The 17,747-nt window shown below is 34.0% G+C and overlaps 1 pseudogene; it reads right to left on the bottom strand.

The window, feature by feature from the left end:
- Positions 1–3,605: 3,605 nt before the first annotated feature.
- On the bottom strand, positions 3,606–17,649 carry LOC141720013 (caffeic acid 3-O-methyltransferase-like; annotated as a pseudogene).
- Positions 17,650–17,747: the final 98 nt, after the last annotated feature.

Genomic DNA, 17,747 nt, shown 5'->3' on the forward strand with positions numbered 1-17,747 from the left:
CTTTATAGTAGAAACCAGATGCATGGCATTTAAAATATCTTAAGACTTTTGTTGTAATGCTCGACAAAGTAGATCAGTAATAGCCATTATCTCCTTAACCACATATAAAATAAACACAAATTCATAAGACATTAACATTTTAATAGCACTTAAAGCATCACCTCGTTGAGAAAAAGTTATCCCTTGAGCAGCAACGTCAATTAAAACCGAGCGAGTAGCACCATACATTCTTATCAAACTACATATAGCAGTGAAATGTGAAGTCCATCTAGTATCTCAACTCCATCTCCAGTGACTCCAATTGAGGCGATAGAAGGTTCTTCATCTTCACAAGTAGTTGTTTGCTTCTTCTTGGGTTGAAAATAGGATGTAATATCTTTTCTCTTACTCATATTTACGGATTAGATGCAAAGGTAGAGTAGATAAAGAGAGATGATATTAGGGATTGTAATTTTGTAACTTGTATGTATAGTGTGTATTGGGGGTTTTGGGACCGGAGGAGAACAACTGAACAAGTATGTTCTGTTTTTAGACTTTAGTTTTAAGCATCTTTTTTTTGTTTCAAATTGTACTATCTTTATCTTATATGTTTATTTATTAATTATTAAGATTAATGAACAAATTCCATGATTTCCATCTAATCAATATTATTTTGAATGAAATAATTAACAAAATCAATTAAATTTTGTATAATCAATTCTCAATTTTAAATTTTTTTTTTAAATCTAGGGGGACTAAAAAAAATTTTGATAGTAAATTTTAAAATTTTATATTAAAATTTTGGGGTTATTCCGCAGTTGGCGGGGACCGGGGCTCCCTTCGGTCCCCCCTAGTTCCTCCCCTGGCTTGATTGCAATGGAAGCGAATCGCTTACCAGGGAGCTTAAAAACTGTAGTCATGTTTTCATAAACAATGTCTTGATGCATGGATTGACAACAGTAATGTTACTTGTCCACTCTGCAGGGCTGATTTATTGTAAGAAAATCAAGTCAATTTTATGGACGCTAAGCAAAGAGGATAAGTCATGCAACAAGATGTATTGAGTCCCTAATTAGACTATGGTGCGCAAGGAATCCTGTTAGATAAGGTCCTAAAATGATCGAATGCATATAAATGTTCAAGTATGTTGTGTTTTGGAACATCTTAATTTTATGGTGTTACGAGAATTTTTTATGACATTTAATTTGGGTTAGAGCTTTTTTATGATTTATTTATAATACATAACCATAACGGGTCTAACTGTATTTTGTGGTAACAATATTGGTTTGAAATTATAGTCTATTCGCCGGAAATTATAACAGCCGACAACAGTTTATATGTGATTGTTGTATTTAAATTTCCTGTTGTGTTATGTTCTATTTAATGAGAAAAACATTATATTATAGTGTTCTTTAATCCACTTCATGTTCACATGGCGTTTAATCGACCCAGTTTCATCTATAAGTGTAAAATTGTTCACATAGCGTTTAATCGACCCAGTTTCATCTATAAGTGTTAAATTTTTGAACATAATACAAAATTATATTATAGCATTCTTTAATATTTTAAGATTTTAATGAGCTGACACCATTGAGAAAGAATATTATTTTATTTACATGGATATATATTCCATTTTTGACGATAATAAATTATGAATATTATTTTCGGTTTAATCATATTTGTCTACATAAAATTAGACATCTTATGTCTATCATTAAATTTAAGAGGTTCTCAATAACACAGGCACACAGAAAGTCTCGGTTGATTCGAAATCAGCATTTTGGCAAGGACATGTGACAATTTCTGAGCTCCCTCGCAAGCACACAGCACACTCATCATCATGGTCTCCAGAAATTTTGTAGTCCGTCACCGGAAGTTGATTCTTTATCTGCTGGTTGTGGGACATCGGACGCGGTACCTGTGATGTAGTCCAATTAAAACTGTAATTTTCTTCGCTTGTCATATCATTAATAACTTTTATTAATAAGTGAAATCCCTTTTAAGTGTTACATAAATTTTGGTTTCACTAATTTTTGGTAAATTTTGGTTTTACAAATTTTTGGTACCACCAACTTTTGGTTTCACTTATTCATTCATGTATGTATATCTTATAATTTTATTTTTTATGTCTTTTAACTATACTAAAACTTTTATTACCATCCTTTATTATGTATATCTTATATTTCTATGTGTCTTATGATTCTATTAAATATGATTTTATTTTTGTTATCTTATACATGTCTTATCCTATTAAGTTTGATTTTATTTTTGTTTCATCCTTTTGAATTTAGCCTTTGTATTCCTAATTTCTTATGTATTGCTAATTCAATATATATTACAACTATAATAAAAGTAATTTTATCTTTCTATTTTTTGAATCATATGATTTTTTTAATGTAATTATTAAAATTCCATTGTAATTATACTTTTTGATTTCTAAACAAGGGCGGATGTATCCTTTCTTCAATGGGTGGAGAGGACCCCACTGACATAAGATATAAAAAAAATTTAAGTCAGAAACCCACTGCCAAAAAACCAGGAACCCACAAATATATATAAGTCTACTCCAGCCCAGCCCATTAGTTTAAGAAATAGAATAGCCCATAGGTCATAATAGCCCACTAAATCAAATTAACCTGCTGCAAGCCGAATTAGATATCAATTCTGAAAATTCTACCAAACAAAACTAAACTACGTATATTGTTTTCAAAAAAAAAACTAAACTACGTATATATTAAAACTAAGCCGAATTATTGTATTTTTTCTGTATAAGGAACCTACTGAAAAAAATTTCTGGATCCGCCACTGTTTCCAAACAACACCCATACCATCTTAATTCCATATATAAGTATAGATACACTCCTACTTGAAAATATATTGTTTTTAGCTGTTTGGATTTAATATAATTAGTAGAATCCTGCTTTGATTATACTTCTTAATTTTTAAGTATCACCTATGTATTCTTCTTTAATTTATATATGACTTATAATATTATATGTATTATTTTACGCGTTTTTTAATTGCAATTCTTATATTGATTTCAACATAGTTGTACGATGCCCGAAAACTAGATGTCCGAAGATACATATTAGCGTGTAATAGTGGTTAAAATACCGACGAACTTATGCGTACTAATATTTTGTTTGAACTATACAACTGTTTCTTATGCGTAATCACTGTAATTAAAATTTTGAGTTTGCTGAATACGAGTGTTCAACATGCGTATCATATAGTAAAAGAAAATTATAAGAACATGCATGTTCGACATGTTTATTCCTATATATATACAAAACATGCATTTTCGTGATATATTATTCACATTCATGTTTAGTGGGTATACTGGGCAATCTTTCCCGACAGCTGGATAGTTTAGGTTGGATTTTCAAATTAAAATTAGAAATTTTGACATTCTTATGATTTTTAAAAATTAATTAATCCGTGTTTCGCACGGGTTATCTAATATATGTAATAGTAGTTATAGAGAAGTACTAAACATCTGGTGATTGTTTAAGCATAGTTGAATAGAAAACAACGGAATTTCTTATTTTATTGGCAAGATAAATCGATCGAAATATTACAACTGCAATATATCTCAATCGAAGAGCTCACTTTAGACATAAAGCTCTTTACTTACAAAATTCCATAATCCAAATATTAAAAGCACAGCACAGCTTTTTGAACCGTTTGAATCCTGCACGTTTAGCTAATGCATCAAACTCTTTTTCAGTCCTTTCTCTTCCACCAGGAATATCTATCAACATATACACTACAAGAAAACAGGGTAAAACCGACCGGACATAACCGACCGACGTCGATTTGGTCACCTTAAAACCGACCGACGTTAGTGGTCGGTTATATGCCAACTAAACGACACCGTATCGATGACGTGGCACACATAAAACCGACCATCCACTAGTGGTCGGTTTTATTGAAAAAAAATGACATCGTTTTGCTGATGTGTCACTTTTAAAACCGACCACCTTCATGTGGTCAGTTATATCATTCATTGGTCATATCATTTATGGCTTCATTGCATTCATGTTTAGAAAGCTGAGAGAGATCAGTAGTAATTACCTGGTTGCTTGATGAACTAGTTTCATTTTCATCAGAATTAGCCATCAGGGCTAGGTTGACATATTCCACATCATCATCTTCATTTACCCCATCTGCTGCCCAATCATCTTGAGTAAGAAATGCTCTTTCCTTTTGTTTGAGCAAATCAAAATACTTCTTTTTGTAATCAACTTGCTCAAATTTCTTTTTCTCAGAATTTGGCTTCCTACACTCACTTGCAAAGTGTCCACTAATGCCATGGTTGTAACATTTGAACTTTGATTTGTCCACCATGTTTTTGTTTGGCTTAGTGAATTTTGTGTTTTTCCTGAACTTCATCTTTGCAAACCTCCTGGACAGAAAGGCCAAATGTTCTTCAATATCATCAGATTCATCCTGACTGGAATTGTCTTCATCCTCAGCAACTTGCCCTTTATCCTTGCTTGATTCTGATTTGCTTGTGCAAATTTTGAGACTTGGCATTGTCTTCTCCTCATTCCTGGCTTCCATCTTCTCACTGTCAGCTACAAGAGCAACTGTTCCTCCTTTTCTCTTTCCCTTTTCCAATAGCTCATCCTGCTCCATTTCAAGTTCATAAGTCTTCAAAATTCCATATAATCTTTCAAGTGTGAAGTTCTTATAATCTTGAGAGTTTCTCAAAGAGACAGTCATGGGCTTCCATTCCTTTGGCAGAGACCTAAGAAATTTTAAGTTGGAATCCTTGACTTGGTATACTCTACCATACAGCTTCAATCCATTCAACAGTTTCTGAAACCTGTTGAAGGTATCATTTAATGATTCACCTTCTTCAAAGTGAAAATATTCATACTGTTGAATAAGAAGCTGCATCTTGTTCTCTCTGACCTGCTCAGTACCTTCACAGATGATTTGTACAGTATCCCAAACTTCCTTTGCAGTTTGGCAATTGATGACATTGTCAAACATATCTTGATCTAAGCCATTGAACAAAATGTTCATGGCTCTCTTATCCTTGCGGATTTCTTCCATGTCTTCAATAGTCCATTCTGCTTTGGCTTGGGAATGGACTGTCCAACAGCAACTGTTACAGTAGCAGCTGTGGGTACTTTGTGAGGGATGTGAGGACCATTTTAAATACAGTTGATGTAGCTTTCATCTTGAGAAAGAAGATGTAAATGCATCTTCACTTTCCAGTGATGATAGTTATCCTTTTCCAGGACTGGGATCTTTACACCAATATCCTTCCTATTCATGATGGTAACAGGAGGATTCTTCTATGCACTCATGATGTTAGCAGAATATATCTTTAAACTCTTTGTATGTTAAGAGCTTGCTCTGATACCAATTGTTATTCCCAGTGGACTAACAATGAGATTTACAGAAGGGGGGTTGAATGTAAATCTCAAAACTTTTTCAAGTTTTGAGCAGTTTCTAAGGCTAAGTGTTTGAGTGATCAAATGTGTGTGAATTGCTTGGAGCTGATGCAGACAATATATATTCAAACACAAATGTAATGAACACAAAGAACTTAAAAACTTTTCTGGTGGATTTGTTGTTCCACCAGAGATGTGTTATTTCAAAAAATCTATGATTCAAAGAATTAAATCACAGCTGCTTCCTAGTACAAACTAGATGATTTTCTCTTTTGATATTTCTAAACAGCTCAAGGAAAATTCATATCTAATTACTAGCTGCTACTTGGTTTATATATCACCAAGTTTACAAGTGAAGACAAACTGTAAAATACAATTAAAAAGATTCTTCACATGTTTCTTCTACATTTCTCTATCTAATGCAATTTAGGATAATCTGTAAATCTTTGAATACTTCCTTGTTTGCATCAGAATGGAAATGCTGCATTTTCTTGATTCCTCCAAGAGGCTTCCACATTCCAGTATGTCTCTGTCAACCCATGTGCCTCTGTTAGCTTGTGAATTGTCACTATCAACTGCTAATGAACTAAGCATCCGTTGAAGGCTTCATCCGTTGATGCCCTATCCGTTGAAGCTTCATCCGTTGATGCATTATCAATTGAAGTCTTTATCCGTTGAAGCACTTATCCGTTGATGGATATTATCCGTTGAAGCATTAGAGACATCCGTTGAAGCTTTGTTTCTTATCCGTTGAAGGTCTTCAATATCCGTTGACACTTCTTCACTTATACAAAATTACAAGGCATGAAATATTTACAATTGGCCCTCCTATTTGTACATCCATTAGTAGTCAACATGACTGATTGTTTCCTAACAACATCTGAGAATTACAGCTTGAAACTAGAGAGTGAAATGTGCTACAATACCAAACTTATTGCTAAGTAAAGCTACTCCTTCAATAGATAGCCAAGATGGTCTTATCCGTTGAGGCTACAAATACTAGATTTCTACTTAAGTGTTTTGTTTAACTTATCATCAAACTAATACACATAATCCTAACAAATTATACAGGTTAAAACCGACCGCATATGGTGGTCAGTTTTGTAGAATAATAAAAAATTAATTTAAAGTACAAAAAAAGTACCCGTTATAGAGAAAACGGTGTCGTTTTATTCTTCTGCCTAAAACCGACCGCTGACGGTCAGTTTTAACCTTTTTTTTAATTTTTTTGTTATATCACTCATTTCTTGATTTTGGCCAAAAAATTAAAAAAAACAGAGGATTGAAGTGGAGGAGTTTCAGAAAATTGTAAGTTATTTCCATATTTTGTAATAATGTGTCTGTGTGTGTGTTTATGTTGGTGGTGTATGTATTTAATGTTGTTGTATGTATTTAATGTTTTTATTTTTTTGTATAATGTTTGTTGTGAGAATTGAAGTTTGGTAGTAGATAATTTGTAAGTTAGTTTCATTTATTGTAATTATAGTGTGTCTGTGTGTGTGTGTGTGTGTTTGTGTGTTTTATGAAATACATGAATAAATATGAGATTAATGATAAATTATTTGTTAAATATGTTTTTTTTTAATTTTAAAAAAATTATTGTAGATGGAAACCATTGATCGAAGTTGGATTGGTAATCAATTGCAAAGCGATAAAATTTCATTGACCCCGGAATATAGAATTGGTGTAGAAATTTTTTTAAAATTTGCTAGCGAAAATGGAATGGAAGATGGTACAATGAAGTGTCCGTGTAAACGTTGTAAAAATTTGAATTACCGTGTGGACGTCGCACGGTGAAAAAATAGGAAGAAAACGTAGTCGAACATCACATCGCCGTTACTGTGTTCGGGAACCTTCGAGAGTAGAATAGAAGAACTGGTCGATTTGAATGCGATGTTACATGATTTAGCCGGTGAAAATTATCAATTTTATGAAACTACAGATACGGAAACTATGAATGTAGAAGAAGCTCCAAATGATAGTGCTAAAAAATTGTACGAGGTTATTATTGAAAATGGAGCACCTATTTATCCCGGCAATACAAAGTACACAAGATTAAGCTTTACCACCAAATTATTGGAATTCAAAAATAACTCGCATTGTAGTAATAAAGCTTTTGATAGTTTGCTTAAACTTCTTACGGATGTGTTACCAAAAAAACATACATTACCCGAAAGTTATTATGCAATGAAAAAAATTATGAAGGATTTGAGGGTTGAATATGAAAAAATTGATTTATATGAGAATGATTGTATGTTATTTTATGGAGATGACAAGGATAAAGTTGTGTGTGATATATGTGGTGAAGATCGTTATCGGGATGTTTCTAGGAAAGATGGTAAAAAATAGCAAAAAAATCTTAAGATGTTTTCCTTTGATCCCTCGATTACAACGCTTATATATGTTGGGACATACATCCGATCACATGAGATGGTACAAAAATAGACATGTGAAATATGGAGAAATAAGTCATCCCGCAGATGGAGAAGAGTGAAAAAATTTTGACCGTTGGTATCCTTCATTTGCTCAAGAGATTCATAACATAAGGCTAGGTCTTGCGACCGATGGTTTCAACCATTTTGGTCCTACCGGGAAAAAAACATATAGTATGTGGCCCGTGGTGATAGTTGTCTACAATCTTCCACCATCGATGTGTATGAAAAAGCCTTATATGTTCATGACCGATATAGTTCCAGGTCTAAATAGTATTGGAAAAGATATTAACGTTTGTCTAAGGCCTCTCATCGATGAATTGAAGATATTGTGGAATACCGGGGTGAAGACATACGACCAATCTTTGAAACAAAATTTTACAATGAGAGCGGCTATTCTGTGGACAATTAGTGACTATCCCGCTATGAGTATGATAAGTGAGTGGTCGGGCAAAGGAAAGATAGGATGTCAAGTGTGTTTGAAGCGTGCAAGGGTTTCAATTAAAATATTGTGGAAAATGTAGTTTCTATGGCACGAACCGAATATTCCTTGAATCAAATGATCCACTCCGTCAAAAAAGTAATTTGTTTGATAGCAAAGAAAGAAGATTGTTTCGTGGTCGTTTGTCCGGTGAGGGTGTTAAGGAATTGCTTGATGGTTTAGTTTTTCCACCACCCGGAAAGACTAATTCGAAGGCAAGGACTGTCGGATACGGGGAAGAGCATCATTGGACTCATGTCCCAATCTTTTACGAACTCCCTTATTGGTCATCACATAGTTTACGATATTCAATTGACATCATGTATACGGAAAAAAATGTTTTTGAAAACATTTTTTTACTATTATCAATACGGCAAAGTTAAAAGATCATAAAAACGCAAGAACAGATTGCAAGCATTTCGGGGTGTTACCACATTTGTGGATCGATGAGAAAGGAAAGTCACCTAAAGCACCTTATTCCCTTACTAAAAAACAACGTAAACTTTTGTGTGAATGGATTAGTTCACTAAAACTTCCGGATGGTTATTCCTCAAATATATCACGTTGTTGCAATGTTGAGGAGTGTACATTTTATGGATTCAAATTGCACGATTGTCACATTTTTCTTCAAAAATTATTGCCTCTCGCAATTCGTGAACTTCTATTGGCGCCTATTGCCGATGCAATCACGACAATTTCTAACTTTTTCCAAGATTTATGTTCATCCGTGGTTACAAAAACCGACTTGGAAATACTGGAAAAATCGGTTATCAAAGCATTGTGTTTGTTGGAAACGATTTTTCCTCAAAGATGGTTTGATTCGATGGAACACTTGGTTGTACATGTAGCCGAAGAAATTAGACTTGCTGGACCTGCTTATTGGCATTGGATGTATCCGATTAAACGTTTGTTGGGCAAATTAAAATAAAAAGTCGGTAATAAAGCAAGGGTTGAGGGGTCAATTGCCGAACGATATATGGAGGAGGAGATTTTTAATATTTGTTCTTTTTATTTTGCCTCTGACACGATCCATAATAAGGTACGTCGTAACGAGGTTTTGTTTGATGTGCAAAATTCTGAGAATTTAGAAGTGTTCAAATATCTAATTCAATCTCTTGGAAAGGAAAGAACTCGATACATGAGTGATGATGAACGAGAGTTAGCGGAAGAATATGTTCTTTTAAACTCTCCTGAAGTTCAACCTTATCTAAGGTACCAAATCTTACTTTAAAAAATATGCGTAATAATTTTTGTTAATGATACATGCATGATCTTACTTTATATTGTAGGAAGTACCAAGATCCTGTTATGCGACAACGCCCGGAAACAACACCTCGAGATTTAGATCGTGTTGTCAAAAGTCGATTTTAAACTTGGTTTAAACAAAAGGTATTTATCTATTTTTAATTTGCATGATTTTTTTTAAAATTCTTATAATTACAACGTCTCATCGATTTGAATTATTTTTAGGTTGATAAAGATGAGGTGGAAGAAACTCGTTTTAGGGACTTACTTGAAGGGCCGGCATTAAAAGTTATGACTTTTGAGACTTATCAAGTTAATGGATATAAATTTTCAACAAAATCTGCATCCGGTTTTGGTATTGTTGTTAAAGGAAATTTGCACGAAAATAATCTTGATTATTATGGTCAACTACAAGAAATTATTAGACTTATTTATCAAGGATGCAATCATGTATATTTGTTCAAATGTATATGGTTTAACAGTGTTGGTAATGGTGTGAGGATTGATAAGAATCGTGTGATTACAATTGATATGACTTCAAGATTGAAGTCAAATGAGATTTTTATTTTAGCTAGTCAAGCCTCACAAGTATATTATGCTCCCAGTGTATTGGATCCAAAACCGAAAATATATACGGTGGTCAAATCTAAAAGTCGCCCGATTGATGAATCTATCATTGCGCAAAATGATATAGAGGACGCTTTTCAGGAAGATAGATCTAGTGCATCAACCTCGTTTTCGCTCTGTGTCGATTTTGCACAATATGGACAAATACTGTTTATTCGGCATGAAGAAGAAGAAGAAGACGAAGAAGACGAAGAAGATGATTTGAAGGATGACGAAGATGAAAATTAAGGAGAAGAAGAAATAAGTGAAGGTGACAATGAGGATGATGATGATGACGAAGATGATGATGGTTTTGACGATTTTGAATAACGTCATTTGTATTTTAAAGATGATTTTTAGTAAATTTTGTAATGATTAGGATACTTTATTTATAAGTTATAGTAAATTTTTAATGGGTTTGTGAATTTTTGGTTTTAATGCTAAGTTTTTATGCGTTTACGTCCGGTTAGGGCCAAAAAAATCATAATATTTGACCATAATATTTCCCAGAAAACCGACCGTCTCCTTGACTAAAACCGACCACCTTCTTGATAAAACCGACCGTCTCCTTGAAGGGGTGGTCAGTTTTAAGGTGGTCGGTTATAAGAATTAAATTGACTTCTGAAATAAACCGACCACTTTGCACATTTGACCTCGGTCGGTTTTAGCAGTCTTGGTCAAATTACATTTTTAATACTTATTTTCAACGATCGAACCGTACTGATGTTAATTTCATGTCAAAATATGCTTATGCACAAAAAATTAGCACTTTTGAACGAGTACCATTACGTTTTTATAAGTAAATTAACAAATTTAATTAAAAAATGAAAAAATGAAAAATATAAAATACACATGATCGAATCGTATGGATGGACTAACGCAGTAAAAACGAACAAATGTACCAAAATTTAGGCTATTTGAAAAATAGTATAATCAAAATCATATGGAATATAATTATTTCAGTAAGTATGTCGGCATTCTATAGACAGAATAAGTTGAACATACCATTCGATACTATAAGTATAATTTTAAAATTTATTTTTAACGATCGAACCGTACAGATGTTAACTTCATGTAAAAATATATTAATGCACAAAACATTAGCACATTTGAACGATCACAAATACGTTTTTATAAGAAAATTAGCAATTTTGATTAAAAAAGTTAAATAATTAAAAAATATAAATTATGAAATACACATGATCGAACCGTATGGATGAACCGACGCGGGAAAAATGAGCAAATGTATCAAAAATTATGTTATTTAAATAATAATAATCATGTTTTATAAGATTTTTTTAAATTTAAGGGTTTGTAACCCCTAAACCCTAAACCCTAAACCCTAAAATTAAAAAAAAATTAAAAAATTAAATACTATAAAACCGACCACTTTGGGTCATAACCGACCACCTAAAAAAATGCGGGTTTTTTTGGGAAAAATTAAAAAACCCCGCCTAGAGCAAAATGACACCGTTTTGCATGCTGCACAGGGTTCAAGGTTAAAACCGACCGACCTGGTGGTCGGTTTTAAGTGCCAGGCGGTCGGTTTTAAGTCTGCTATAAACAAAAAAACGGTTCACTTTTCTTTTCTCTATTTCTTTCTCTATCTCTCTATCTCTCTCTTACACTCAAAACTTCACTAAAATACTTCGATTCAATGGCGTATTCACGAAGGAGCCCCAAATCATCTCTCATAGCCTCCGGTTTCGCTCTCGATGTAAGATTTTCTTACGATTAAGATATTTTTTTACTCGATTGCATATATGTGTGTATGTGTATGTATTTTTTATGTTTATATATATGATTCGAAGTTAATTATATGTTTTTTGTGTTTGTTAAAGTATTATTCTTACATAAATTGATGTGTTTCACTTCAAATCAAACTTCATTGATTATTCAGTTTTTATGTAAAGTTTTGCATGTTAAACATTCGTCGGTTATGTCAATTTGTTTAATATAGGTTAAAGTCATAATTTTTGGGTGTTTCGTCGGTTTGTTTACTCTTTTTAGAAGTATAAATGTATTTTTACGGTTAATTTTTAGGGGTTTGCTCTCGTTAACACATAAAAGTACTCGAAATTGATAATTCTCACTTAAATTGAAGTTCATATGATTTTTCAGTTTTCATGTAAAATTTTGCATGTAAAAGATTCGTCGGTTTTGTCAATTTGTTGAATATATGTATAAGTATAAATTTTAGGGTTTTTGTCGGTTTGTTTACGTTTAGGTAGAAGTATAAATGTATTTTTAGGGTTAATTTGTAGGGGTTTGCTCTTGTAAACATGATCCGTACTCGAAAATGGATAAATATTGCACTTTATATGTGAGTTTGGAACTTTAATTTATTGTATATATAGATTAAGTTGATTTAATGGTTTAATTTGCATAATTAAATAATGCTCTAATTAGTTGTGTTTATTTTTATCGTTAATTTGTGAAATGGATACGTTTATATGCATTTTATGTAATTTTAAATGCTTTTTTATGTAATGTGATTTACTAATGCAAGTTGTTTCATCGATTTTTTTGTTTTCATATTGGCTAATATATTTTTATTATTTATTTTAGGATCTTTTTGCTTGGATGTTGACATTGGTTATGATAAGTCTTGTGGTGTTGGCGACGGCGAAAAAAGGGAAGGGGAAAGACAAAGAGCCGGAAAAAGATAAGGGGAAGGCAAAGGCCAAGGGAAAGGCCAAAGTCGCGAGTAAGAAGGGCAAGGGCAAGGGTGCAAAGGGAAAAGGAGGGAATTTGCATTTGCAGGATGAGCCGACGGATTCGGATTCGGACCCGAATGATCCGACTCGGCACATGATAAATGCGGAGGAACGAGAATGGCGAGGAAGGCGACCTCGATCACATTCGAGTGGCATATATGGAGAGAAACCTCCATTGAAGCCATATCGCATTGATATCTCCGATGGACAGTAAGTTAAAAAGTTTTTAAATTGCATTATTCCTATATGTTTATATTTTTGGTTTTGTTCAATATTGTTATGTGAATTGTTAATGTTTATTATTTTCTTTTGTTTAAATATAGTATTGAAGATGATACGGCTAAGAAAATTCTTTTGGCTATGATTCGGGAGAAGTGGCCTTCTGGGCGTTACACTTATACCGATATCGAATAACGTCACCCAGGTTGGTTGAATGCAAGAGTCGAGGAGTTTCAAGTAAGTTAATTTTATTTTATTTTGTAATTGTCATTTATTTCTTGATTTTATGATGCATTTATCCTCATTTTCTTTTTTTTTTGCAATTTTAGAAATATTATAGGCATCTTAAGAGGCAAAGCCGTTCAAAGGCCCAAAAAATTGTGGAAGATCACATTAAAGTGACGATAAAAAGGACTTTGAATGAGCTTAAGAAGAGGGTGGAGCGAAAAGTAAGGGATGAGGGCGTGAGCAAGTTGTCTTTGAAGCCGTCTTATTGGTCCGTTCCTTTTTTGGAAGGACCTTTTGGAGTATTGGGAGAAGAATGAAGGACACTTGCACCGGTCATCGGTTGGATCCACAACCGACAACAAGTTGAAAGATTGCATAGTGCTGGTGCAAGGTCATTCAATAAAGTTCGGGAGGTAAAATTATTATATTCCATCACACACACATACATACACGTTCATCATATTTAATATAATCAACTAATTATTAGGACGTGCTAATATAAGTTGTTTAATATTTTGAAAGGTAATGACGAACAAGAACAAGAAAAAGCCGACGAGACTCGAGGTGTCAGATAAATGTCATAGGAAAGTTGGATCCGATCCGGAAAATCCCGTCTACACTACACCGGCCGTCATGCGTATTGCGGTAATTTTTATGTACTTTTATGACCATTTTATGTGATTTTAAATGCATCTTTAATAAGTGAATTTATATGTATTTTCATGTGATTTTAAATACATTTTTATGTTTTTTTTATATGCATTTTTATGTGATTTTAAATGCATATTTAATAAGTGAATTTATATGTATTTTCATGTGATTTTATATGCATTTTTATGTGATTTTAAATACATCTTTAATATGTGATTTTATATGTATTTAATGTGATTTTAAATGCATTTTTATGTGATTTTATATGCATTTTTATGTGATTTTAAATGCACCTTTAATATGTGATTTTATATGTATTTTAATGTGATTTTAAATGTACTTTAATGTGATTTTAAATGCATTTTAATGTGATTTTATATGCATATTTAATATGTGATTTTATATGTATTTTAATGTGATTTTAAATGCATTTTTATGTGATTTAATATGCATTTTTATGTGATTTTAAATGAGGGTTAATATGTGATTTTATATGTATTTATGTGATTTTAAATGTAGTTTTATATGTGATTTTATATGCATTTTTATGTGATTTTAAATGCATCCTTAATATGTGATTTTATATGTATTTATGTGATTTTAAATGCATTTTTATATTTGATTTTATATGTATTTTTATTTGATTTTAAATGCATCGTTTATGTTTTAAATGAACTTGTAGGAACGATATGCCGCCATTCTCGAGCGCATGCCTATGGAGGTTACACAAACGGGTGATCGGGATGAGCCGTGGGATTGGTGGATGGAAGCATTGGAGGTCCCCCAAGGTACAAAGCCGAAAAAGAATTATGTGGTGGGGTTCCCCAATGCTCGGGCCACCGATCTCTTGCCTACACTTGCTACCCGGTACCGAGATTCCACACGGAATGAAGCCGGCTCATCCTCATCCGCTTCGAGACAACGTGAAGCCATCCCCGACAATGTATATCTTGCCATCGTGAGGAATGTGCTTACAGAGATCCGTGCTAATCCAAATCGATTTGCTCACCAACTTTCCGATACGGAAATAGCTACATTCGCACGTACCGCTCTCGAGGCCTCAGATCCATCCTCCGATCCTAGCCAAAGGTTGCAATGGAATAACCTTATCGATGGCGAGATCATGCATATCGTGGGCTACTTGATTGAAGATATCGTCCAAAAGACGGAAGCTCGTGTTGCGGAGGTATAATTTTTGACCTTCTTGTTTATTTATTGTTTTCATTCACATGAAAATTTTATTTCTTCTTTTTAACTAGTTTAATTAAACTTGTATCTAGGAAAACAATCGGCGTGCTATGGAAGTCAATAAGGATTACACGTCCGAGGATGAGACCTCCGATGATGAGGACTTTGATGATGGCGGCGGTGATGGCAGCGGTGATGGCGGTGGATCGTCCGATGTTGATTTGTCGGATTAGTTTATATTGATCGGATTTAAGACTATTGTGATTTGATGGTTATGGGATGTAATATAATACGTTGTGATGGTTTTAAGACTATAATGATATAATGATACGGTTTAATCCTCCGGTTATCGGAGTTTGTGAATGTTTGCGTTGGATTTAATTACTATGGTTTAATTATGAAATTTACTAGTTTTTGACAATGATTTTGAGTAGTATAGTTTAATGATTATCATTGTTGTTTATTTTGGTTGTTTGGTCATTTGGTTGTGATTGGATTGGATTTGTGTATTGATTTGGTTTGGTATCCAGGGCCTGCAGAAAAACCTGCAATTTTTTTTAAAATCAGACCTTAAAACCGACCAACAATAGGCATAACTGACCACTTTTGACCATTACAAAACCCAGAAAACCGACCGTCAGGTGACATAACCGACCACCTTCTTCATAAAACCGACCGTCTTCTTTAGAGGGTGGTCAGTTTTAGGACGGTCGGTTATGACATTTAAGTTAGCTTCTGAAATAAAACCGACCGATGTGCACACTTTGACTACGGTCGGTTATGAGTTCCAGTCAACATTTTAAAAATAGACATAACCGATCGTCTTCTTTAGAGGGTGGTCGGTTTTAGGACGGTCGGTTATGAAGTTTAAGTTAGCTTCTGAAATAAAACCGACCGATGTGCACACTTTGACCACGGTCGGTTATGAGTTCCAGTCAATATTTAGAAATGGACATAACCGACTACCTGCGGTCGGTTATGACTCAGTGCCGTGGCGACACGTATGCACACATGTTACCACGTGTACACAGTGACCCCACATTTTAGTAAAATGCCCAGGCACTTAACCGACCACTGTGTTGGTCAGTTATAAGGCTTAAACCCGACCAAAGGTCATAACCGACCAGGCTAAAACCAACCACCCCTGTGGTCGGTTATGACCCTTTTAACCGACCGTTTTGCCTCTTAACTGACCATTTTTGACGGTCGGTTTTGTTCTGTTTTCTTGTAGTGAGGCGTCTAACTGAAGGACAGTCTTAGTAACAAGTGAGGATTCAGGTTGCTCCGGAAGAATGGACTCTGCAACAACTACCTTTCCCTCATCCGCAAGTTCTCGGTAACAATTTGTCAAGAATCTCAAACACTCTTCATCACTCCAATTGTGACATATCCACTACAGAGATCACAAAGTCATGAACTAGCGGATAAATTTAAATTAGCAAAAAGGGAAAGGGTTAGTTAATTATCAGAATTTACGCGACACACACTGATATGTAAACACATTACAAACCTTCAAAAATATGGCATCTCCTTTTGGCACGCTAGTAAACATGTCCCCTCCAACATGTTCCAAACCTATACAGGCACATATTACTAAATTTTGTGCAGTGAACTAAAAGAAATGTGTGGAAAGAGCTATAATTTATGGTGGTTTCTTTAGTTATATTATGCAAATTATGTACCATTACTATATATTAGATGGAGCATCTTTGACAACGTGGGGAAGATCGATGTTGATCCTTCTAATAGTAGGGTACTTGGAGATGATTGCATGAAGGGAAGCTCCTGTACCACCACCGACGTCAAGTCAACTAAAGATGTAAGACCTTCGAAACCATTTTAATTTTCGAGGATCTTATTCATGATAATAGTAGAATGATCTTTCATAGCTTGGTTAAAGATCAAGTTGAATCGAGAGTCTGTGCCAGTATAATCATATATGTTCATTCCAAAGGCCTTGTTAAATGGAAGTCCGCCATCGAGAACAGCATCTTTCAAGTAGTACATGTATATAAATAGACTAGTCATCATGATAAATTCACGACAATGCAAGAGTTATTAATGTAAATAGAAGAGAACAGAATACATTACCAGCTCTCCCACATAATCTTATCATTAGCCATGAGCAAAAGAGGTGCCATGGAGACATTGTCTGTATTTTTAGTCAAATATCTGCAGACTGGCATTAAGCCATAGCTCCTCACTTGGAGACCATTAGGTAGCTCAACAAGCTTACATTTGAGAACCAAGTAGCTAGCTGGGATTTTGAGTATACGGTCAAGCATAAGCGCTGCATCAAGGTTTGATGTGGGTAGCATGGAGGTTAGCTCATTCGGAGTTCTATAGGCTCCCGGGCCAGCATTAGCAATGATCTCCAAAAGGTCAAGCTCAATGGCCACTTTCAGAGTCATGGGAAGTACAGAAGCAATTGCGAGTTGCAATGCAAACAGACAAGCTTCTTCTGCTTCAGATGCAGTACTCTTGATATGTTGCGCCATTACTTGATTTCATTGGATGAGTGTGACTATGGGACGTACTTTTATAAGATGGTTTGTTGCACACTTTCTTTCTTGTTAGGTTATTAAATTTTACTTTC

Source organism: Apium graveolens, chromosome 4 (assembly GCF_009905375.1).
Source record: "Apium graveolens cultivar Ventura chromosome 4, ASM990537v1, whole genome shotgun sequence".
NCBI classification, from domain to species: domain Eukaryota; kingdom Viridiplantae; phylum Streptophyta; class Magnoliopsida; order Apiales; family Apiaceae; genus Apium; species Apium graveolens.